Source organism: Cervus elaphus, chromosome 22, assembly GCF_910594005.1.
Source record: "Cervus elaphus chromosome 22, mCerEla1.1, whole genome shotgun sequence".
Classification (NCBI taxonomy): domain Eukaryota; kingdom Metazoa; phylum Chordata; class Mammalia; order Artiodactyla; family Cervidae; genus Cervus; species Cervus elaphus.
The window spans coordinates 77,570,800-77,595,475 of NC_057836.1; positions in this window are offsets into that span (position 1 = coordinate 77,570,800).

Genomic DNA, 24,676 nt, shown 5'->3' on the forward strand with positions numbered 1-24,676 from the left:
GAGCCTGGGGGCCAGGCAGGGGGTCCACAGTCCCAGGCCAAGGCAGAACCACATGCACACGTCTGTTCCTGCCCCCTACACCGGCAGAGAGCTCGGGGGAGCCAGAGACTGTCAGGCAGCTGCTGGGCTGGCCGCCTGTGTGGGAAGGGGCAGAGCCGACCTAGGGGCACACTGGGCCTCTTGCTCTCCCTGCTGCCCTGAGGCTGCTGGGCCAAAGAGGTCTTGGGCATCCAGCCCCTTGCTGGTCCCTTCCCTCTGACGAGTCCCTCTGAGCTCCAGCACCTTGCAGTGTGGAGACAGGCCCTGCCAGCAACCTCCTCTCCAAGGAGGCCTCAACCGAGGCCTAGGCCCAGGGGAAAGGCACCAGCGGGGATGAGCCTGGGGAGGCGCCCAGGCATGTCTGGACCCAGTCCCCGCAGCCTGCCCCTTGGTGGGGCAGTAGCCCCGGAGGCCAGGAAGGTCTGGGCAAGGCTGGCCAGGGGAAGGGGACTTGCTGGGTCCTGCCCCTGGCCTGTGGGGCCTCTGAGCACAACCGGCCCTCTCCCGCTGGAAGACCTCCCCGGCTGCCTCCAAAGGCCGCTTTGCAAGCACTCTCGCCGGCTGTTCCCGCCAGCTGCGCACAATGCTCCCAAGCCCGGGAGAAAAGCGCTTCGGGGTGGTGCTCTCTCCCGGCCCTTGCCCCTGACCCTGGGGGCCAGGCAGGGGGTCCACAGTCTCTGGCCAAGGCAGAACCACATGCACAGGTCTGTTCCTGTCCCCTGCACCAGCAGAGAGCTCGGGGGAGCCAGAGACTCTCAGGCAGCTGCTGGGCTGGCCGCCTGTTTGGGAAGGGGCAGAGCCGACCTAGGGTCACACTGGGCCTCTTGCTCTCCCTGCTGCCCTGAGGCTGCTGGGCCAAAGAGGTCTTGGGCATCCAGCCCCTTGCTGGTCCCTTCCCTCTGACGAGTCCCTCTGAGCTCCAGCCCCTTGCAGTGTGGAGACAGGCCCTGCCAGCAACCTCCTCTCCAAGGAGGCCTCAACCGAGGCCTAGGCCCAGGGGAAAGGCACCAGCGGGGATCAGCCTGGGGAGGCGCCCAGGCATGTCTGGGCCCAGTCCCCGCAGCCTGCCCCTTGGTGGGGCAGTACCCCCGGAGGCCAGGAACGTCTGGGCAAGGCTGGCCAGGGACAGGGGCCCTGCTGGGTCCTGCCCCTGGCCTGTGGGGCCTCTGAGCACAACCGGCTATCTCCCGCTGGAAGACCTCCCCGGCTGCCTCCAAAGGCCGCTTTGCAAGCACTCTCGCCGGCTGTTCCCGCCAGCCGCGCAAAATGCTCCCAAGTCCGGGAGAAAAGCGCTTCGGGGTGGTGCTCTCTCCCGGCCCTTCCCCCTGAGCCTGAGGGCCAGGCAGGGGGTCCACACTCCCAGGCCAAGGAAGAACCACATGCACACGTCTGTTCCTGCCCCCTACACTGGCAGAGAGCTCGGGGGAGGCAGAGTCTGTCAGGCAGCTGCTGGGCTGGCTGCCCGTGTGGGAAGGGGCAGAGCCGACCTAGAGGCACAGTGGGCCTCTTGCTCTCCCTGCTGCCCTGAGGCTGCTGGGCCAAAGAGGTCTTGGGCATCCAGCCCCTTGCTGGTCCCTTCCCTCTGACGAAGACCTCTGAGCTCCAGCACCTTGCAGTGTGGAGAGAGCCCCTGCCAGCAACCTCCTCTCCAAGGAGGCCTCAACCGAGGCCTAGGCCCAGGGAAAAGGCACCAGCGGGGATGAGCCTGGGGAGGCGCCCGGGCATGTCTGGACCCAGTCCCCGCAGCCTGCCCCTTGGTGGGGCAGTAGCCCCGGAGGCCAGGAAGGTCTGGGCAAGGCTGGCCAGGGGAAGGGGACTTGCTGGGTCCTGCCCCTGGCCTGTGGGGCCTCTGAGCACAACCGGCCCTCTCCCGCTGGAAGACCTCCCCGGCTGCCTCCAAAGGCCGCTTTGCAAGCACTCTCGCCGGCTGTTCCCGCCAGCTGCGCACAATGCTCCCAAGCCCGGGAGAAAAGCGCTTCGGGGTGGTGCTCTCTCCCGGCCCTTGCCCCTGAGCCTGGGGGCCAGGCAGGGGGTCCACAGTCCCTGGCCAAGGCAGAACCACATGCACAGGTCTGTTCCTGTCCCCTGCACCAGCAGAGAGCTCGGGGGAGCCAGAGACTCTCAGGCAGCTGCTGGGCTGGCCGCCTGTTTGGGAAGGGGCAGAGCCGACCTAGGGGCACACTGGGCCTCTTGCTCTCCCTGCTGCCCTGAGGCTGCTGGGCCAAAGAGGTCTTGGGCATCCAGCCCCTTGCTGGTCCCTTCCCTCTGACGAGTCCCTCTGAGCTCCAGCACCTTGCAGTGTGGAGACAGGCCCTGCCAGCAACCTCCTCTCCAAGGAGGCCTCAACCGAGGCCTAGGCCCAGGGGAAAGGCACCAGCGGGGATGAGCCTGGGGAGGCGCCCAGGCATGTCTGGGCCCAGTCCCCGCAGCCTGCCCCTTGGTGGGGCAGTACCCCCGGAGGCCAGGAAGGTCTGGGCAAGGATGGCCAGGGTCAGGTGCCCTGCTGGGTCCTGCCCCTGGCCTGTGGGGCCTCTGAGCACAACCGGCCCTCTCACGCTGGAAGTCCTCCCCGGCTGCCTCCAAGGCCGCTTTGCAAGCACTCTCGCCGGCTGTTCCCGCCAGCTGCGCACAATGCTCCTAAGCCCGGGAGAAAAGCGCTTCGGGGTGGTGCTCTCTCCCGGCCCTTGCCCCTGAGCCTGGGGGCCAGGCAGGGGGTCCACAGTCCCTGGCCAAGGCAGAACCACATGCACAGGTCTGTTCCTGTCCCCTGCACCAGCAGAGAGCTCGGGGGAGCCAGAGACTCTCAGGCAGCTGCTGGGCTGGCCGCCTGTTTGGGAAGGGGCAGAGCCGACCTAGGGGCACACTGGGCCTCTTGCTCTCCGTGCTGCCCTGAGGCTGCTGGGCCAAAGAGGACTTGGGCATCCAGCCCCTTGCTGGTCCCTTCCCTCTGACGAGTCCCTCTGAGCTCCAGCACCGTGCAGTGTGGAGAGAGCCCCTGCCAGCAACCTCCTCTCCAAGGAGGCCTCAACCGAGGCCTAGGCCCAGGGGAAAGGCACCAGCGGGGATGAGCCTGGGGAGGCGCCCGGGCATGTCTGGACCCAGTCCCCGCAGCCTGCCCCTTGGTGGGGCAGTAGCCTCGGAGGCCAGGAAGGTCTGGGCAAGGCTGGCCAGGGGAAGGGGACTTGCTGGGTCCTGCCCCTGGCCTGTGGGGCCTCTGAGCACAACCGGCCCTCTCCCGCTGGAAGACCTCCCCGGCTGCCTCCAAAGGCCGCTTTGCAAGCACTCTCGCCGGCTGTTCCCGCCAGCTGCGCACAATGCTCCCAAGCCCGGGAGAAAAGCGCTTCGGGGTGGTGCTCTCTCCCGGCCCTTGCCCCTGAGCCTGGGGGCCAGGCAGGGGGTCCACAGTCCCTGGCCAAGGCAGAACCACATGCACAGGTCTGTTCCTGTCCCCTGCACCAGCAGAGAGCTCGGGGGAGCCAGAGACTGTCAGGCAGCTGCTGGGCTGGCCGCCTGTGTGGGAAGGGGCAGAGCCGACCTAGGGGCACACTGGGCCTCTTGCTCTCCCTGCTGCCCTGAGGCTGCTGGGCCAAAGAGGTCTTGGGCATCCAGCCCCTTGCTGGTCCCTTCCCTCTGACGAGTCCCTCTGAGCTCCAGCACCTTGCAGTGTGGAGACAGCACCTGCCAGCAACCTCCTCTCCAAGGAGGCCTCAACCGAGGCCTAGGCCCAGGGGAAAGGCACCAGCGGGGATGAGCCTGGGGAGGCGCCCAGACATGTCTGGGCCCAGTCCCCGCAGCCTGCCCCTTGGTGGGGCTGTACCCCCGGAGGCCAGGAAGGTCTGGGCAAGGCTAGCCAGGGGAAGGGGCCCTGCTGGGTCCTGCCCCTGGCCTGTGGGGCCTCTGAGCACAACCGGCCCTCTCCCGCTGGAAGACCTCCCCGGCTGCCTCCAAAGGCCGCTTTGCAAGCACTCTCGCCGGCTGTTCCCGCCAGCCGCGCAAAATGCTCCCAAGTCCGGGAGAAAAGCGCTTCGGGGTGGTGCTCTCTCCCGGCCCTTCCCCCTGAGCCTTAGGGCCAGGCAGGGGGTCCACACTTCCAGGCCAAGGCAGAACCACATGCACACGTCTGTTCCTGCCCCCTACACCGGCAGAGAGCTCGGGGGAGCCAGAGTCTGTCAGGCAGCTGCTGGGCTGGCTGCCCGTGTGGGAAGGGGCAGAGCCGACCTAGGGGCACACTGGGCCTCTTGCTCTCCCTGCTGCCCTGAGGCTGCTGGGCCAAAGAGGTCTTGGGCATCCAGCCCCTTGCTGGTCCCTTCCCTCTGACGAGTCCCTCTGAGCTCCAGCACCTTGCAGTGTGGAGACAGCACCTGCCAGCAACCTCCTCTCCAAGGAGGCCTCAACCGAGGCCTAGGCCCAGGGGAAAGGCACCAGCGGGGATGAGCCTGGGGAGGCGCCCAGGCATGTCTGGGCCCAGTCCCCGCAGCCTGCCCCTTGGTGGGGCAGTACCCCCGGAGGCGAGGAACGTCTGGGCAAGGCTGGCCAGGGACAGGGGCCCTGCTGGGTCCTGCCCCTGGCCTGTGGGGCCTCTGAGCACAACCGGCCATCTCCCGCTGGAAGACCTCCCCGGCTGCCTCCAAAGGCCGCTTTGCAAGCACTCTCGCCGGCTGTTCCCGCCAGCCGCGCAAAATGCTCCCAAGTCCGGGAGAAAAGCGCTTCGGGGTGGTGCTCTCTCCCGGCCCTTCCCCCTGAGCCTGAGGGCCAGGCAGGGGGTCCACACTCCCAGGCCAAGGCAGAACCACATGCACACGTCTGTTCCTGCCCCCTACACTGGCAGAGAGCTCGGGGGAGCCAGAGTCTGTCAGGCAGCTGCTGGGCTGGCTGCCCGTGTGGGAAGGGGCAGAGCCGACCTAGAGGCACAGTGGGCCTCTTGCTTCCCTGCTGCCCTGAGGCTGCTGGGCCAAAGAGGTCTTGGGCATCCAGCCCCTTGCTGGTCCCTTCCCTCTGACGAAGACCTCTGAGCTCCAGCACCTTGCAGTGTGGAGAGAGCCCCTGCCAGCAACCTCCTCTCCAAGGAGGCCTCAACCGAGGCCTAGGCCCAGGGGAAAGGCACCAGCGGGGATGAGCCTGGGGAGGCGCCCGGGCATGTCTGGACCCAGTCCCCGCAGCCTGCCCCTTGGTGGGGCAGTAGCCCCGGAGGCCAGGAAGGTCTGGGCAAGGCTGGCCAGGGGAAGGGGACTTGCTGGGTCCTGCCCCTGGCCTGTGGGGCCTCTGAGCACAACCGGCCCTCTCCCGCTGGAAGAACTCCCCGGCTGCCTCCAAAGGCTGCTTTGCAAGCACTCTCGCCGGCTGTTCCCTCCAGCTGCGCACAATGCTCCCAAGCCCGGGAGAAAAGCGCTTCGGGGTGGTGCTCTCTCCCGGCCCTTGCCCCTGAGCCTGGGGGCCAGGCAGGGGGTCCACAGTCCCTGGCCAAGGCAGAACCACATGCACAGGTCTGTTCCTGTCCCCTGCACCAGCAGAGAGCTCGGGGGAGCCAGAGACTCTCAGGCAGCTGCTGGGCTGGCCGCCTGTTTGGGAAGGGGCAGAGCCGACCTAGGGGCACACTGGGCCTCTTGCTCTCCCTGCTGCCCTGAGGCTGCTGGGCCAAAGAGGTCTTGGGCATCCAGCCCCTTGCTGGTCCCTTCCCTCTGACGAGTCCCTCTGAGCTCCAGCACCTTGCAGTGTGGAGACAGGCCCTGCCAGCAACCTCCTCTCCAAGGAGGCCTCAACCGAGGCCTAGGCCCAGGGGAAAGGCACCAGCGGGGATGAGCCTGGGGAGGTGCCCAGGCATGTCTGGGCCCAGTCCCCGCAGCCTGCCCCTTGGTGGGGCAGTACCCCCGGAGGCCAGGAAGGTCTGGGCAAGGCTGGCCAGGGTCAGGTGCCCTGCTGGGTCCTGCCCCTGGCCTGTGGGGCCTCTGAGCACAACCGGCCCTCTCACGCTGGAAGTCCTCCCCGGCTGCCTCCAAGGCCGCTTTGCAAGCACTCTCGCCGGCTGTTCCCGCCAGCTGCGCACAATGCTCCCAAGCCCGGGAGAAAAGCGCTTCGGGGTGGTGCTCTCTCCCGGCCCTTGCCCCTGAGCCTGGGGGCCAGGCAGGGGGTCCACAGTCCCAGGCCAAGGCAGAACCACATGCACACGTCTGTTCCTGCCCCCTGCACCGGCAGAGAGCTCGGGGGAGCCAGAGACTGTCAGGCAGCTGCTGGGCTGGCCGCCTGCGTGGGAAGGGGCAGAGCCGACCTAGGGGCACACTGGGCCTCTTGCTCTCCCTGCTGCCCTGAGGCTGCTGGGCCAAAGAGGTCTTGGGCATCCAGCCCCTTGCTGGTCCCTTCCCTCTGACGAAGCCCTCTGAGCTCCAGCACCTTGCAGTGTGGAGAGAGCCCCTGCCAGCAACCTCCTCTCCAAGGAGGCCTCAACCGAGGCCTAGGCCCAGGGGAAAGGCACCAGCGGGGATGAGCCTGGGGAGGCGCCCGGGCATGTCTGGACCCAGTCCCCGCAGCCTGCCCCTTGGTGGGGCAGTAGCCCCGGAGGCCAGGAAGGTCTGGGCAAGGCTGGCCAGGGGAAGGGGACTTGCTGGGTCCTGCCCCTGGCCTGTGGGGCCTCTGAGCACAACCGGCCCTCTCCCGCTGGAAGACCTCCCCGGCTGCCTCCAAAGGCCGCTTTGCAAGCACTCTCGCCGGCTGTTCCCGCCAGCTGCGCACAATGCTCCCAAGCCCGGGAGAAAAGCGCTTCGGGGTGGTGCTCTCTCCCGGCCCTTGCCCCTGAGCCTGGGGGCCAGGCAGGGGGTCCACAGTCCCTGGCCAAGGCAGAACCACATGCACAGGTCTGTTCCTGTCCCCTGCACCAGCAGAGAGCTCGGGGGAGCCAGAGACTGTCAGGCAGCTGCTGGGCTGGCCGCCTGTTTGGGAAGGGGCAGAGCCGACCTAGGGGCACACTGGGCCTCTTGCTCTCCCTGCTGCCCTGAGGCTGCTGGGCCAAAGAGGTCTTGGGCATCCAGCCCCTTGCTGGTCCCTTCCCTCTGACGAGTCCCTCTGAGCTCCAGCACCTTGCAGTGTGGAGACAGCACCTGCCAGCAACCTCCTCTCCAAGGAGGCCTCAACCGAGGCCTAGGCCCAGGGGAAAGGCACCAGCGGGGATGAGCCTGGGGAGGCGCCCAGACGTATCTGGGCCCAGTCCCCGCAGCCTGCCCCTTGGTGGGGCTGTACCCCCGGAGGCCAGGAAGGTCTGGGCAAGGCTGGCCAGGGGAAGGGGCCCTGCTGGGTCCTGCCCCTGGCCTGTGGGGCCTCTGAGCACAACCGGCCCTCTCCCGCTGGAAGACCTCCCCGGCTGCCTCCAAAGGCCGCTTTGCAAGCACTCTCGCCGGCTGTTCCCGCCAGCCGCGCAAAATGCTCCCAAGTCCGGGAGAAAAGCGCTTCGGGGTGGTGCTCTCTCCCGGCCCTTGCCCCTGAGCCTGAGGGCCAGGCAGGGGGTCCACACTCCCAGGCCAAGGCAGAACCACATGCACACGTCTGTTCCTGCCCCCTACACCGGCAGAGAGCTCGGGGGAGCCAGAGTCTGTCAGGCAGCTGCTGGGCTGGCTGCCCGTGTGGGAAGGGGCAGAGCCGACCTAGAGGCACAGTGGGCCTCTTGCTTCCCTGCTGCCCTGAGGCTGCTGGGCCAAAGAGGTCTTGGGCATCCAGCCCCTTGCTGGTCCCTTCCCTCTGACGAAGACCTCTGAGCTCCAGCACCTTGCAGTGTGGAGAGAGCCCCTGCCAGCAACCTCCTCTCCAAGGAGGCCTCAACCGAGGCCTAGGCCCAGGGGAAAGGCACCAGCGGGGATGAGCCTGGGGAGGCGCCCGGGCATGTCTGGACCCAGTCCCCGCAGCCTGCCCCTTGGTGGGGCAGTAGCCCCGGAGGCCAGGAAGGTCTGGGCAAGGCTTGCCAGGGGAAGGGGACTTGCTGGGTCCTGCCCCTGGCCTGTGGGGCCTCTGAGCACAACCGGCCCTCTCCCGCTGGAAGAACTCCCCGGCTGCCTCCAAAGGCTGCTTTGCAAGCACTCTCGCCGGCTGTTCCCTCCAGCTGCGCACAATGCTCCCAAGCCCGGGAGAAAAGCGCTTCGGGGTGGTGCTCTCTCCCGGCCCTTGCCCCTGAGCCTGGGGGCCAGGCAGGGGGTCCACAGTCCCTGGCCAAGGCAGAACCACATGCACAGGTCTGTTCCTGTCCCCTGCACCAGCAGAGAGCTCGGGGGAGCCAGAGACTCTCAGGCAGCTGCTGGGCTGGCCGCCTGTTTGGGAAGGGGCAGAGCCGACCTAGGGGCACACTGGGCCTCTTGCTCTCCCTGCTGCCCTGAGGCTGCTGGGCCAAAGAGGTCTTGGGCATCCAGCCCCTTGCTGGTCCCTTCCCTCTGACGAGTCCCTCTGAGCTCCAGCACCTTGCAGTGTGGAGACAGGCCCTGCCAGCAACCTCCTCTCCAAGGAGGCCTCAACCGAGGCCTAGGCCCAGGGGAAAGGCACCAGCGGGGATGAGCCTGGGGAGGCGCCCAGGCATGTCTGGGCCCAGTCCCCGCAGCCTGCCCCTTGGTGGGGCAGTACCCCCGGAGGCCAGGAAGGTCTGGGCAAGGCTGGCCAGGGTCAGGTGCCCTGCTGGGTCCTGCCCCTGGCCTGTGGGGCCTCTGAGCACAACCGGCCCTCTCACGCTGGAAGTCCTCCCCGGCTGCCTCCAAGGCCGCTTTGCAAGCACTCTCGCCGGCTGTTCCCGCCAGCTGCGCACAATGCTCCCAAGCCCGGGAGAAAAGCGCTTCGGGGTGGTGCTCTCTCCCGGCCCTTGCCCCTGAGCCTGGGGGCCAGGCAGGGGGTCCACAGTCCCAGGCCAAGGCAGAACCACATGCACACGTCTGTTCCTGCCCCCTGCACCGGCAGAGAGCTCGGGGGAGCCAGAGACTGTCAGGCAGCTGCTGGGCTGGCCGCCTGTGTGGGAAGGGGCAGAGCCGACCTAGGGGCACACTGGGCCTCTTGCTCTCCCTGCTGCCCTGAGGCTGCTGGGCCAAAGAGGTCTTGGGCATCCAGCCCCTTGCTGGTCCCTTCCCTCTGACGAAGCCCTCTGAGCTCCAGCACCTTGCAGTGTGGAGAGAGCCCCTGCCAGCAACCTCCTCTCCAAGGAGGCCTCAACCGAGGCCTAGGCCCAGGGGAAAGGCACCAGCGGGGATGAGCCTGGGGAGGCGCCCGGGCATGTCTGGACCCAGTCCCCGCAGCCTGCCCCTTGGTGGGGCAGTAGCCCCGGAGGCCAGGAAGGTCTGGGCAAGGCTGGCCAGGGGAAGGGGACTTGCTGGGTCCTGCCCCTGGCCTGTGGGGCCTCTGAGCACAACCGGCCCTCTCCCGCTGGAAGACCTCCCCGGCTGCCTCCAAAGGCCGCTTTGCAAGCACTCTCGCCGGCTGTTCCCGCCAGCTGCGCACAATGCTCCCAAGCCCGGGAGAAAAGCGCTTCGGGGTGGTGCTCTCTCCCGGCCCTTGCCCCTGAGCCTGGGGGCCAGGCAGGGGGTCCACAGTCCCTGGCCAAGGCAGAACCACATGCACAGGTCTGTTCCTGTCCCCTGCACCAGCAGAGAGCTCGGGGGAGCCAGAGACTGTCAGGCAGCTGCTGGGCTGGCCGCCTGTTTGGGAAGGGGCAGAGCCGACCTAGGGGCACACTGGGCCTCTTGCTCTCCCTGCTGCCCTGAGGCTGCTGGGCCAAAGAGGTCTTGGGCATCCAGCCCCTTGCTGGTCCCTTCCCTCTGACGAGTCCCTCTGAGCTCCAGCACCTTGCAGTGTGGAGACAGCACCTGCCAGCAACCTCCTCTCCAAGGAGGCCTCAACCGAGGCCTAGGCCCAGGGGAAAGGCACCAGCGGGGATGAGCCTGGGGAGGCGCCCAGACGTATCTGGGCCCAGTCCCCGCAGCCTGCCCCTTGGTGGGGCTGTACCCCCGGAGGCCAGGAAGGTCTGGGCAAGCCTGGCCAGGGGAAGGGGCCCTGCTGGGTCCTGCCCCTGGCCTGTGGGGCCTCTGAGCACAACCGGCCCTCTCCCGCTGGAAGACCTCCCCGGCTGCCTCCAAAGGCCGCTTTGCAAGCACTCTCGCCGGCTGTTCCCGCCAGCCGCGCAAAATGCTCCCAAGTCCGGGAGAAAAGCGCTTCGGGGTGGTGCTCTCTCCCGGCCCTTCCCCCTGAGCCTGAGGGCCAGGCAGGGGGTCCACACTCCCAGGCCAAGGCAGAACCACATGCACACGTCTGTTCCTGCCCCCTACACCGGCAGAGAGCTCGGGGGAGCCAGAGTCTGTCAGGCAGCTGCTGGGCTGGCTGCCCGTGTGGGAAGGGGCAGAGCCGACCTAGAGGCACAGTGGGCCTCTTGCTCTCCCTGCTGCCCTGACGCTGCTGGGCCAAAGAGGTCTTGGGCATCCAGCCCCTTGCTGGTCCCTTCCCTCTGACGAAGCCCTCTGAGCTCCAGCACCTTGCAGTGTGGAGAGAGCCCCTGCCAGCAACCTCCTCTCCAAGGAGGCCTCAACCGAGGCCTAGGCCCAGGGGAAAGGCACCAGCGGGGATGAGCCTGGGGAGGCGCCCGGGCATGTCTGGACCCAGTCCCCGCAGCCTGCCCCTTGGTGGGGCAGTAGCCCCAGAGGCCAGGAAGGTCTGGGCAAGGCTGGCCAGGGGAAGGGGACTTGCTGGGTCCTGCCCCTGGCCTGTGGGGCCTCTGAGCACAACCGGCCCTCTCCCGCTGGAAGACCTCCCCGGCTGCCTCCAAAGGCTGCTTTGCAAGCACTCTCGCCGGCTGTTCCCGCCAGCTGCGCACAATGCTCCCAAGTCCGGGAGAAAAGCGCTTCGGGGTGGTGCTCTCTCCCGGCCCTTGCCCCTGAGCCTGGGGGCCAGGCAGGGGGTCCACAGTCCCTGGCCAAGGCAGAACCACATGCACAGGTCTGTTCCTGTCCCCTGCACCAGCAGAGAGCTCGGGGGAGCCAGAGACTCTCAGGCAGCTGCTGGGCTGGCCGCCTGTTTGGGAAGGGGCAGAGCCGACCTAGGGGCACACTGGGCCTCTTGCTCTCCCTGCTGCCCTGAGGCTGCTGGGCCAAAGAGGTCTTGGGCATCCAGCCCCTTGCTGGTCCCTTCCCTCTGACGAGTCCCTCTGAGCTCCGGCACCTTGCAGTGTGGAGACAGGCCCTGCCAGCAACCTCCTCTCCAAGGAGGCCTCAACCGAGGCCTAGGCCCAGGGGAAAGGCACCAGCGGGGATGAGCCTGGGGAGGCGCCCGGGCATGTCTGGACCCAGTCCCCGCAGCCTGCCCCTTGGTGGGGCAGTAACCCCGGAGGCCAGGAAGGTCTGGGCAAGGCTGGCCAGGGGAAGGGGACTTGCTGGGTCCTGCCCCTGGCCTGTGGGGCCTCTGAGCACAACCGGCCCTCTCCCGCTGGAAGACCTCCCCGGCTGCCTCCAAAGGCCGCTTTGCAAGCACTCTCGCCGGCTGTTCCCGCCAGCTGCGCACAATGCTCCCAAGCCCGGGAGAAAAGCGCTTCGGGGTGGTGCTCTCTCCCGGCCCTTGCCCCTGAGCCTGGGGGCCAGGCAGGGGGTCCACAGTCCCTGGCCAAGGCAGAACCACATGCACAGGTCTGTTCCTGTCCCCTGCACCAGCAGAGAGCTCGGGGGAGCCAGAGACTCTCAGGCAGCTGCTGGGCTGGCCTCCTGTGTGGGAAGGGGCAGAGCCGACCTAGGGGCACACTGGGCCTCTTGCTCTCCCTGCTGCCCTGAGGCTGCTGGGCCAAAGAGGTCTTGGGCATCCAGCCCCTTTCTGGTCCCTTCCCTCTGACGAGTCCCTCTGAGCTCCAGCACCTTGCAGTGTGGAGACAGGCCCTGCCAGCAACCTCCTCTCCAAGGAGGCCTCAACCAAGGCCTAGGCCCAGGGGAAAGGCACCAGCGGGGATGAGCCTGGGGAGGCGCCCAGGCATGTCTGGGCCCAGTCCCCGCAGCCTGCCCCTTGGTGGGGCAGTACCCCCGGAGGCCAGGAATGTCTGGGCAAGGCTGGCCAGGGACAGGGGCCCTGCTGGGTCCTGCCCCTGGCCTGTGGGGCCTCTGAGCACAACCGGCTATCTCCCGCTGGAAGACCTCCCCGGCTGCCTCCAAAGGCCGCTTTGCAAGCACTCTCGCCGGCTGTTCCCGCCAGCCGCGCAAAATGCTCCCAAGTCCGGGAGAAAAGCGCTTCGGGGTGGTGCTCTCTCCCGGCCCTTGCCCCTGAGCCTGAGGGCCAGGCAGGGGGTCCACACTCCCAGGCCAAGGCAGAACCACATGCACACGTCTGTTCCTGCCCCCTACACCGGCAGAGAGCTCGGGGGAGCCAGAGTCTGTCAGGCAGCTGCTGGGCTGGCTGCCCGTGTGGGAAGGGGCAGAGCCGACCTAGAGGCACAGTGGGCCTCTTGCTCTCCCTGCTGCCCTGAGGCTGCTGGGCCAAAGAGGTCTTGGGCATCCAGCCCCTTGCTGGTCCCTTCCCTCTGACGAAGCCCTCTGAGCTCCAGCACCTTGCAGTGTGGAGAGAGCCCCTGCCAGCAACCTCCTCTCCAAGGAGGCCTCAACCGACGCCTAGGCCCAGGGGAAAGGCACCAGCGGGGATGAGCCTGGGGAGGCGCCCGGGCATGTCTGGACCCAGTCCCCGCAGCCTGCCCCTTGGTGGTGCAGTAGCCCCGGAGGCCAGGAAGGTCTGGGCAAGGCTGGCCAGGGGAAGGGGACTTGCTGGGTCCTGCCCCTGGCCTGTGGGGCCTCTGAGCACAACCGGCCCTCTCCCGCTGGAAGACCTCCCCGGCTGCCTCCAAAGGCTGCTTTGCAAGCACTCCCGCCGGCTGTTCCCGCCAGCTGCGCACAATGCTCCCAAGCCCGGGAGAAAAGCGCTTCGGGGTGGTGCTCTCTCCCGGCCCTTGCCCCTGAGCCTGGGGGCCAGGCAGGGGGTCCACAGTCCCTGGCCAAGGCAGAACCACATGCACAGGTCTGTTCCTGTCCCCTGCACCAGCAGAGAGCTCGGGGGAGCCAGAGACTGTCAGGCAGCTGCTGGGCTGGCCGCCTGTTTGGGAAGGGGCAGAGCCGACCTAGGGGCACACTGGGCCTCTTGCTCTCCCTGCTGCCCTGAGGCTGCTGGGCCAAAGAGGTCTTGGGCATCCAGCCCCTTGCTGGTCCCTTCCCTCTGACGAGTCCCTCTGAGCTCCAGCACCTTGCAGTGTGGAGACAGGCCCTGCCAGCAACCTCCTCTCCAAGGAGGCCTCAACCAAGGCCTAGGCCCAGGGGAAAGGCACCAGCGGGGATGAGCCTGGGGAGGCGCCCAGGCATGTCTGGGCCCAGTCCCCGCAGCCTGCCCCTTGGTGGGGCAGTACCCCCGGAGGCCAGGAAGGTCTGGGCAAGGCTGGCCAGGGACAGGGGCCCTGCTGGGTCCTGCCCCTGGCCTGTGGGGCCTCTGAGCACAACCGGCTATCTCCCGCTGGAAGACCTCCCCGGCTGCCTCCAAAGGCCGCTTTGCAAGCACTCTCGCCGGCTGTTCCCGCCAGCCGCGCAAAATGCTCCCAAGTCCGGGAGAAAAGCGCTTCGGGGTGGTGCTCTCTCCCGGCCCTTCCCCCTGAGCCTGAGGGCCAGGCAGGGGGTCCACACTCCCAGGCCAAGGCAGAACCACATGCACACGTCTGTTCCTGCCCCCTACACCGGCAGAGAGCTCGGGGGAGCCAGAGACTGTCAGGCAGCTGCTGGGCTGGCCGCCTGTGTGGGAAGGGGCAGAGCCGACCTAGGGGCACACTGGGCCTCTTGCTCTCCCTGCTGCCCTGAGGCTGCTGGGCCAAAGAGGTCTTGGGCATCCAGCCCCTTGCTGGTCCCTTCCCTCTGACGAAGCCCTCTGAGCTCCAGCACCTTGCAGTGTGGAGAGAGCCCCTGCCAGCAACCTCCTCTCCAAGGAGGCCTCAACCGAGGCCTAGGCCCAGGGGAAAGGCACCAGCGGGGATGAGCCTGGGGAGGCGCCCGGGCATGTCTGGACCCAGTCCCCGCAGCCTGCCCCTTGGTGGGGCAGTAGCCCCGGAGGCCAGGAAGGTCTGGGCAAGGCTGGCCAGGGGAAGGGGCCCTGCTGGGTCCTGCCCCTGGCCTGTGGGGCCTCTGAGCACAACCGGCCCTCTCACGCTGGAAGTCCTCCCCGGCTGCCTCCAAGGCCGCTTTGCAAGCACTCTCGCCGGCTGTTCCCGCCAGCTGCGCACAATGCTCCCAAGCCCGGGAGAAAAGCGCTTCGGGGTGGTGCTCTCTCCCGGCCCTTGCCCCTGAGCCTGGGGGCCAGGCAGGGGATCCACAGTCCCAGGCCAAGGCAGAACCACATGCACACGTCTGTTCCTGCCCCCTGCACCGGCAGAGAGCTCGGGGGAGCCAGAGACTGTCAGGCAGCTGCTGGGCTGGCCGCCTGTGTGGGAAGGGGCAGAGCCGACCTAGGGGCACACTGGGCCTCTTGCTCTCCCTGCTGCCCTGAGGCTGCTGGGCCAAAGAGGTCTTGGGCATCCAGCCCCTTGCTGGTCCCTTCCCTCTGACGAAGACCTCTGAGCTCCAGCACCTTGCAGTGTGGAGAGAGCCCCTGCCTGCAACCTCCTCTCCAAGGAGGCCTCAACCGAGGCCTAGGCCCAGGGGAAAGGCACCAGCGGGGATGAGCCTGGGGAGGCGCCCGGGCATGTCTGGACCCAGTCCCCGCAGCCTGCCCCTTGGTGGGGCAGTAACCCCGGAGGCCAGGAAGGTCTGGGCAAGGCTGGCCAGGGGAAGGGGACTTGCTGGGTCCTGCCCCTGGCCTGTGGGGCCTCTGAGCACAACCGGCCCTCTCCCGCTGGAAGACCTCCCCGGCTGCCTCCAAAGGCCGCTTTGCAAGCACTCTCGCCGGCTGTTCCCGCCAGCTGCGCACAATGCTCCCAAGCCCGGGAGAAAAGCGCTTCGGGGTGGTGCTCTCTCCCGGCCCTTGCCCCTGAGCCTGGGGGCCAGGCAGGGGGTCCACAGTCCCTGGCCAAGGCAGAACCACATGCACAGGTCTGTTCCTGTCCGCTGCACCAGCAGAGAGCTCGGGGGAGCCAGAGACTCTCAGGCAGCTGCTGGGCTGGCCGCCTGTGTGGGAAGGGGCAGAGCCGACCTAGGGGCACACTGGGCCTCTTGCTCTCCCTGCTGCCCTGAGGCTGCTGGGCCAAAGAGGTCTTGGGCATCCAGCCCCTTTCTGGTCCCTTCCCTCTGACGAGTCCCTCTGAGCTCCAGCACCTTGCAGTGTGGAGACAGGCCCTGCCAGCAACCTCCTCTCCAAGGAGGCCTCAACCAAGGCCTAGGCCCAGGGGAAAGGCACCAGCGGGGATGAGCCTGGGGAGGCGCCCAGGCATGTCTGGGCCCAGTCCCCGCAGCCTGCCCCTTGGTGGGGCAGTACCCCCGGAGGCCAGGAATGTCTGGGCAAGGCTGGCCAGGGACAGGGGCCCTGCTGGGTCCTGCCCCTGGCCTGTGGGGCCTCTGAGCACAACCGGCTATCTCCCGCTGGAAGACCTCCCCGGCTGCCTCCAAAGGCCGCTTTGCAAGCACTCTCGCCGGCTGTTCCCGCCAGCCGCGCAAAATGCTCCCAAGTCCGGGAGAAAAGCGCTTCGGGGTGGTGCTCTCTCCCGGCCCTTGCCCCTGAGCCTGAGGGCCAGGCAGGGGGTCCACACTCCCAGGCCAAGGCAGAACCACATGCACACGTCTGTTCCTGCCCCCTACACCGGCAGAGAGCTCGGGGGAGCCAGAGTCTGTCAGGCAGCTGCTGGGCTGGCTGCCCGTGTGGGAAGGGGCAGAGCCGACCTAGAGGCACAGTGGGCCTCTTGCTCTCCCTGCTGCCCTGAGGCTGCTGGGCCAAAGAGGTCTTGGGCATCCAGCCCCTTGCTGGTCCCTTCCCTCTGACGAAGCCCTCTGAGCTCCAGCACCTTGCAGTGTGGAGAGAGCCCCTGCCAGCAACCTTCTCTCCAAGGAGGCCTCAACCGAGGCCTAGGCCCAGGGGAAAGGCACCAGCGGGGATGAGCCTGGGGAGGCGCCCGGGCATGTCTGGACCCAGTCCCCGCAGCCTGCCCCTTGGTGGGGCAGTAGCCCCGGAGGCCAGGAAGGTCTGGGCAAGGCTGGCCAGGGGAAGGGGACTTGCTGGGTCCTGCCCCTGGCCTGTGGGGCCTCTGAGCACAACCGGCCCTCTCCCGCTGGAAGACCTCCCCGGCTGCCTCCAAAGGCCGCTTTGCAAGCACTCTCGCCGGCTGTTCCCGCCAGCTGCGCACAATGCTCCCAAGCCCGGGAGAAAAGCGCTTCGGGGTGGTGCTCTCTCCCGGCCCTTGCCCCTGAGCCTGGGGGCCAGGCAGGGGGTCCACAGTCCCTGGCCAAGGCAGAACCACATGCACAGGTCTGTTCCTGTCCCCTGCACCAGCAGAGAGCTCGGGGGAGCCAGAGACTCTCAGGCAGCTGCTGGGCTGGCCGCCTGTTTGGGAAGGGGCAGAGCCGACCTAGGGGCACACTGGGCCTCTTGCTCTCCCTGCTGCCCTGAGGCTGCTGGGCCAAAGAGGTCTTGGGCATCCAGCCCCTTGCTGGTCCCTTCCCTCTGACGAGTCCCTCTGAGCTCCAGCACCTTGCAGTGTGGAGACAGGCCCTGCCAGCAACCTCCTCTCCAAGGAGGCCTCAACCAAGGCCTAGGCCCAGGGGAAAGGCACCAGCGGGGATGAGCCTGGGGAGGCGCCCAGGCATGTCTGGGCCCAGTCCCCGCAGCCTGCCCCTTGGTGGGGCAGTACCCCCGGAGGCCAGGAACGTCTGGGCAAGACAGGCCAGGGTCAGGAGCCCTGCTGGGTCCTGCCCCTGGCCTGTGGGGCCTCTGAGCACAACCGGCCCTCTCACGCTGGAAGTCCTCCCCGGCTGCCTCCAAGGCCGCTTTGCAAGCACTCTCGCCGGCTGTTCCCGCCAGCTGCGCACAATGCTCCCAAGCCCGGGAGAAAAGCGCTTCGGTGTGGTGCTCTCTCCCGGCCCTTGCCCCTGAGCCTGGGGGCCAGGCAGGGGGTCCACAGTCCCAGGCCAAGGCAGAACCACATGCACACGTCTGTTCCTGCCCCCTGCATCGGCAGAGAGCTCGGGGGAGCCAGAGACTGTCAGGCAGCTGCTGGGCTGGCCGCCTGTGTGGGAAGGGGCAGAGCCGACCTAGGGGCACACTGGGCCTCTTGCTCTCCCTGCTGCCCTGAGGCTGCTGGGCCAAAGAGGTCTTGGGCATCCAGCCCCTTGCTGGTCCCTTCCCTCTGACGAAGACCTCTGAGCTCCAGCACCTTGCAGTGTGGAGAGAGCCCCTGCCAGCAACCTCCTCTCCAAGGAGGCCTCAACCGAGGCCTAGGCCCAGGGGAAAGGCACCAGCGGGGATGAGCCTGGGGAGGCGCCCAGGCATGTCTGGACCCAGTCCCCGCAGCCTGCCCCTTGGTGGGGCAGTAGCCCCGGAGGCCAGGAAGGTCTGGGCAAGGCTGGCCAGGGGAAGGGGACTTGCTGGGTCCTGCCCCTGGCCTGTGGGGCCTCTGAGCACAACCGGCCCTCTCCCGCTGGAAGACCTCCCCGGCTGCCTCCAAAGGCCGCTTTGCAAGCACTCTCGCCGGCTGTTCCCACCAGCTGCGCACAATGCTCCCAAGCCCGGGAGAAAAGCGCTTCGGGGTGGTGCTCTCTCCCGGCCCTTGCCCCTGAGCCTGGGGGCCAGGCAGGGGGTCCACAGTCCCTGGCCAAGGCAAAACCACATGCACAGGTCTTTTCCTGTCCCCTGCACCAGCAGAGAGCTCGGGGGAGCCAGAGACTGTCAGGCAGCTGCTGGGCTGGCCGCCTGTGTGGGAAGGGGCAGAGCCGACCTAGGGGCACACTGGGCCTCTTGCTCTCCCTGCTGCCCTGAGGCTGCTGGGCCAAAGAGGTCTTGGGCATCCAGCCCCTTGCTGGTCCCTTCCCTCTGACGAGTCCCTCTGAGCTCCAGCACCTTGCAGTGTGGAGACAGGCCCTGCCAGCAACCTCCTCTCCAAGGAGGCCTCAACCGAGGCCTAGGCCCAGGGGAAAGGCACCAGCGGGGATGAGCCTGGGGAGGCGCCCAGGCATGTCTGGGCCCAGTCCCCGCAGCCTGCCCCTTGGTGGGGCAGTACCCCCGGAGGCCAGGAAGGTCTGGGCAAGGCTGGCCAGGGTCAGGGGCCCTGCTGGGTCCTGCCCCTGGCCTGTGGGGCCTCTGAGCACAACCGGCCCTCTCACGCTGGAAGTCCTCCCCGGCTGCCTCCAAGGCCGCTTTCCAAGCACTCTCGCCGGCTGTTCCCGCCAGCTGCGCACAATGCTCCCAAGCCCGGGAGAAAAGCGCTTCGGGGTGGTGCTCTCTCCCGGCCCTTGCCCCTGAGCCTGGGGGCCAGGCAGGGGGTCCACAGTCCCAGGCCAAGGCAGAACCACATGCACACGTCTGTTCCTGCCCCCTGCACCGGCAGAGAGCTCGGGGGAGCCAGAGACTGTCAGGCAGCTGCTGGGCTGGCCGCCTGTGTGGGAAGGGGCAGAGCCGACCTAGGGGCACACTGGGCCTCTTGCTCTCCCTGCTGCCCTGAGGCTGCTGGGCCAAAGAGGTCTTGGGCATCCAGCCCCTTGCTGGTCCCTTCCCTCTGACGAAGCCCTCTGAGCTCCAGCACCTTGCAGTGTGGAGAGAGCCCCTGCCAGCAACCTCCTCTCCAAGGAGGCCTCAACCGAGGCCTAGGCCCAGGGGAAAGGCACCAGCGGGGATGAGCCTGGGGAGGCGCCCGGGCATGTCTGGACCCAGTCCCCGCAGCCTGCCCCTTGGTGGGGCAGTAGCCCCGGAGGCCAGGAAGGTCTGGGCAAGGCTGGCCAGGGGAAGGGGACTTGCTGGGTCCTGCCCCTGGCCTGTGGGGCCTCTGAGCACAACCGGCCCTCTCCCGCTGGAAGACCTCCCCGGCTGCCTCCAAAGGCCGCTTTGCAAGCACTCTCGCCGGCTGTTCCCGCCAGCTGCGCACAATGCTCCCAAGCCCGGGAGAAAAGCGCTTCGGGGTGGTGCTCTCTCCTGGCCCTTGCCCCTGAGCCTGGGGGCCAGGCAGGGGGTCCACAGTCCCTGGCCAAGGCAGAACCACATGCACAGGTCTGTTCCTGTCCCCTGCACCAGCAGAGAGCTCGGGGGAGCCAGAGACTCTCAGGCAGCTGCTGGGCTGGCCGCCTGTGTGGGAAGGGGCAGAGCCGACCTAGGGGCACACTGGGCCTCTTGCTCTCCCTGCTGCCCTGAGGCTGCTGGGCCAAAGAGGTCTTGGGCATCCAGCCCCTTGCTGGTCCCTTCCCTCTGACGAGTCCCTCTGAGCTCCAGCACCTTGCAGTGTGGAGACAGGCCCTGCCAGCAACCTCCTCTCCAAGGAGGCCTCAACCAAGGCCTAGGCCCAGGGGAAAGGCACCAGCGGGGATGAGCCTGGGGAGGCGCCCAGGCATGTCTGGGCCCAGTCCCCGCAGCCTGCCCCTTGGTGGGGCAGTACCCCCGGAGGCCAGGAATGTCTGGGCAAGGCTGGCCAGGGACAGGGGCCCTGCTGGGTCCTGCCCCTGGCCTGTGGGGCCTCTGAGCACAACCGGCTATCTCCCGCTGGAAGACCTCCCCGGCTGCCTCCAAAGGCCGCTTTGCAAGCACTCTCGCCGGCTGTTCCCGCCAGCCGCGCAAAATGCTCCCAAGTCCGGGAGAAAAGCGCTTCGGGGTGGTGCTCTCTCCCGGCCCTTCTCCCTGAGCCTGAGGGCCAGGCAGGGGGTCCACACTCCCAGGCCAAGGCAGAACCACATGCACACGTCTGTTCCTGCCCCCTACACCGGCAGAGAGCTCGGGGGAGCCAGAGTCTGTCAGGCAGGTGCTGGGCTGGCTGCCCGTGTGGGAAGGGGCAGAGCCGACCTAGAGGCACAGTGGGCCTCTTGCTCTCCCTGCTGCCCTGAGGCTGCTGGGCCAAAGAGGTCTTGGGCATCCAGCCCCTTGCTGGTCCCTTCCCTCTGACGAAGCCCTCTGAGCTCCAGCACCTTGCAGTGTGGAGAGAGCCCCTGCCAGCAACCTCCTCTCCAAGGAGGCCTCAACCGAGGCCTAGGCCCAGGGGAAAGGCACCAGCGGGGATGAGCCTGGGGAGGTGCCCGGGCATGTCTGGACCCAGTCCCCGCAGCCTGCCCCTTGGTGGGGCAGTAGCCCCGGAGGCCAGGAAGGTCTGGGCAAGGCTGGCCAGGGGAAGGGGACTTGCTGGGTCCTGCCCCTGGCCTGTGGGGCCTCTGAGCACAACCGGCCCTCTCCCGCTGGAAGACCTCCCCGGCTGCCTCCAAATGCCGCTTTGCAAGCACTCTCGCCGGCTGTTCCCGCCAGCTGCGCACAATGCTCCCAAGCCCGGGAGAAAAGCGCTTCGGGGTGGTGCTCTCTCCCGGCCCTTGCCCCTGAGCCTGGGGGCCAGGCAGGGGGTCCACAGTCCCTGGCCAAGGCAGAACCACATGCACAGGTCTTTTCCTGTCCCCTGCACCAGCAGAGAGCTCGGGGGAGCCAGAGACTCTCAGGCAGCTGCTGGGCTGGCCGCCTGTGTGGGAAGGGGCAGAGCCGACCTAGGGGCACACTGGGCCTCTTGCTCTCCCTGCTGCCCTGAGGCTGCTGGGCCAAAGAGGTCTTGGGCATCCAGCCCCTTGCTGGTCCCTTCCCTCTGACGAAGACCTCTGAGCTCCAGCACCTTGCAGTGTGGAGAGAACCCCTGCCAGCAACCTCCTCTCCAAGGAGGCCTCAACCGAGGCCTAGGCCCAGGGGAAAGGCACCAGCGGGGTGAGCCTGGGGAGGCGCCCGGGCATGTCTGGACCCAGTCCCCGCAGCCTGCCCCTTGGTGGGGCAGTAGCCCCGGAGGCCAGGAAGGTCTGGGCAAGGCTGGCCAGGGGAAGGGGACTTGCTGGGTCCTGCCCCTGGCCTGTGGGGCCTCTGAGCACAACCGGCCCTCTCCCGCTGGAAGACCTCCCCGGCTGCCTCCAAAGGCCGCTTTGCAAGCACTCTCGCCGGCTGTTCCCACCAGCTGCGCACAATGCTCCCAAGCCCGGGAGAAAAGCGCTTCGGGGTGGTGCTCTCTCCCGGCCCTTGCCCCTGAGCCTGGGGGCCAGGCAGGGGGTCCACAGTCCCTGGCCAAGGCAAAACCACATGCACAGGTCTTTTCCTGTCCCCTGCACCATCAGAGAGCTCGGGGGAGCCAGAGACTCTCAGGCAGCTGCTGGGCTGGCCGCCTGTTTGGGAAGGGGCAGAGCCGACCTAGGGGCACACTGGGCCTCTTGCTCTCCCTGCTGCCCTGAGGCTGCTGGGCCAAAGAGGTCTTGGGCATCCAGCCCCTTGCTGGTCCCTTCCCTCTGACGAGTCCCTCTGAGCTCCAGCACCTTGCAGTGTGGAGACAGGCCCTGCCAGCAACCTCCTCTCCAAGGAGGCCTCAACCGAGGCCTAGGCCCAGGGGAAAGGCACCAGCGGGGATGAGCCTGGGGAGGCGCCCAGGCATGTCTGGGCCCAGTCCCCGCAGCCTGCCCCTTGGTGGGGCAGTACCCCCGGAGGCCAGGAAGGTCTGGGCAAGGCTGGCCAGGGTCAGGGGCCCTGCTGGGTCCTGCCCCTGGCCTGTGGGGCCTCTGAGCACAACCGGCCCTCTCACGCTGGAAGTCCTCCCCGGCTGCCTCCAAGGCCGCTTTCCAAGCACTCTCGCCGGCTGTTCCCGCCAGCTGCGCACAATGCTCCCAAGCCCGGGAGAAAAGCGCTTCGGGGTGGTGCTCTCTCCCGGCCCTTGCCCCTGAGCCTGGGGGCCAGGCAGGGGGTCCACAGTCCCAGGCCAAGGCAGAACCACATGCACACGTCTGTTCCTGCCCCCTGCACCGGCAGAGAGCTCGGGGGAGCCAGAGACTGTCAGGCAGCTGCTGGGCTGGCCGCCTGTGTGGGAAGGGGCAGAGCCGACCTAGGTGCACACTGGGCCTCTTGCTCTCCCTGCTGCCCTGAGGCTGCTGGGCCAAAGAGGTCTTGGGCATCCAGCCCCTTGCTGGTCCCTTCCCTCTGACGAAGCCCTCTGAGCTCCAGCACCTTGCAGTGTGGAGAGAGCCCCTGCCAGCAACCTCCTCTCCAAGGAGGCCTCAACCGAGGCCTAGGCCCAGGGGAAAGGCACCAGCGGGGATGAGCCTGGGGAGGCGCCCGGGCATGTCTGGACCCAGTCCCCGCAGCCTGCCCCTTGGTGGGGCAGTAGCCCCGGAGGCCAGGAAGGTCTGGGCAAGGCTGGCCAGGGGAACGGGACTTGCTGGGTCCTGCCCCTGGCCTGTGGGGCCTCTGAGCACAACCGGCCCTCTCCCGCTGGAAGACCTCCCCGGCTGCCTCCAAAGGCCGCTTTGCAAGCACTCTCGCCGGCTGTTCCCGCCAGCTGCGCACAATGCTCCCAAGCCCGGGAGAAAAGCGCTTCGGGGTGGTGCTCTCTCCCGGCCCTTGCCCCTGAGCCTGGGGGCCAGGCAGGGGGTCCACAGTCCCTGGCCAAGGCAGAACCACATGCACAGGTCTGTTCCTGTCCCCTGCACCAGCAGAGAGCTCGGGGGAGCCAGAGACTCTCAGGCAGCTGCTGGGCTGGCCGCCTGTGTGGGAAGGGGCAGAGCCGACCTAGGGGCACACTGGGCCTCTTGCTCTCCCTGCTGCCCTGAGGCTGCTGGGCCAAAGAGGTCTTGGGCATCCAGCCCCTTTCTGGTCCCTTCCCTCTGACGAGTCCCTCTGAGCTCCAGCACCTTGCAGTGTGGAGACAGGCCCTGCCAGCAACCTCCTCTCCAAGGAGGCCTCAACCAAGGCCTAGGCCCAGGGGAAAGGCACCAGCGGGGATGAGCCTGGGGAGGCGCCCAGGCATGTCTGGGCCCAGTCCCCGCAGCCTGCCCCTTGGTGGGGCAGTACCCCCGGAGGCCAGGAAGGTCTGGGCAAGGCTGGCCAGGGTCAGGGGCCCTGCTGGGTCCTGCCCCTGGCCTGTGGGGCCTCTGAGCACAACCGGCCCTCTCACGCTGGAAGTCCTCCCCGGCTGCCTCCAAGGCCGCTTTCGAAGCACTCTCGCCGGCTGTTCCCGCCAGCTGCGCACAATGCTCCCAAGCCCGGGAGAAAAGCGCTTCGGGGTGGTGCTCTCTCCCGGCCCTTGCCCCTGAGCCTGGGGGCCAGGCAGGGGGTCCACAGTCCCAGGCCAAGGCAGAACCACATGCACACGTCTGTTCCTGCCCCCTGCACCGGCAGAGAGCTCGGGGGAGCCAGAGACTGTCAGGCAGCTGCTGGGCTGGCCGCCTGTGTGGGAAGGGGCAGAGCCGACCTAGGGGCACACTGGGCCTCTTGCTCTCCCTGCTGCCCTGAGGCTGCTGGGCCAAAGAGGTCTTGGGCATCCAGCCCCTTGCTGGTCCCTTCCCTCTGACGAAGCCCTCTGAGCTCCAGCACCTTGCAGTGTGGAGAGAGCCCCTGCCAGCAACCTCCTCTCCAAGGAGGCCTCAACCGAGGCCTAGGCCCAGGGGAAAGGCACCAGCGGGGATGAGCCTGGGGAGGCGCCCGGGCATGTCTGGACCCAGTCCCCGCAGCCTGCCCCTTGGTGGGGCAGTAGCCCCGGAGGCCAGGAAGGTCTGGGCAAGGCTGGCCAGGGGAAGGGGACTTGCTGGGTCCTGCCCCTGGCCTGTGGGGCCTCTGAGCACAACCGGCCCTCTCCCGCTGGAAGACCTCCCCGGCTGCCTCCAAAGGCCGCTTTGCAAGCACTCTCGCCGGCTGTTCCCGCCAGCTGCGCACAATGCTCCCAAGCCCGGGAGAAAAGCGCTTCGGGGTGGTGCTCTCTCCCGGCCCTTGCCCCTGAGCCTGGGGGCCAGGCAGGGGGTCCACAGTCCCTGGACAAGGCAGAACCACATGCACAGGTCTGTTCCTGTCCCCTGCACCAGCAGAGAGCTCGGGGGAGCCAGAGACTCTCAGGCAGCTGCTGGGCTGGCCGCCTGTGTGGGAAGGGGCAGAGCCGACCTAGGGGCACACTGGGCCTCTTGCTCTCCCTGCTGCCCTGAGGCTGCTGGGCCAAAGAGGTCTTGGGCATCCAGCCCCTTTCTGGTCCCTTCCCTCTGACGAGTCCCTCTGAGCTCCAGCACCTTGCAGTGTGGAGACAGGCCCTGCCAGCAACCTCCTCTCCAAGGAGGCCTCAACCAAGGCCTAGGCCCAGGGGAAAGGCACCAGCGGGGATGAGCCTGGGGAGGCGCCCAGGCATGTCTGGGCCCAGTCCCCGCAGCCTGCCCCTTGGTGGGGCAGTACCCCCGGAGGCCAGGAATGTCTGGGCAAGGCTGGCCAGGGACAGGGGCCCTGCTGGGTCCTGCCCCTGGCCTGTGGGGCCTCTGAGCACAACCGGCTATCTCCCGCTGGAAGACCTCCCCGGCTGCCTCCAAAGGCCGCTTTGCAAGCACTCTCGCCGGCTGTTCCCGCCAGCCGCGCAAAATGCTCCCAAGTCCGGGAGAAAAGCGCTTCGGGGTGGTGCTCTCTCCCGGCCCTTCTCCCTGAGCCTGAGGGCCAGGCAGGGGGTCCACACTCCCAGGCCAAGGCAGAACCACATGCACACGTCTGTTCCTGCCCCCTACACCAGCAGAGAGCTCGGGGG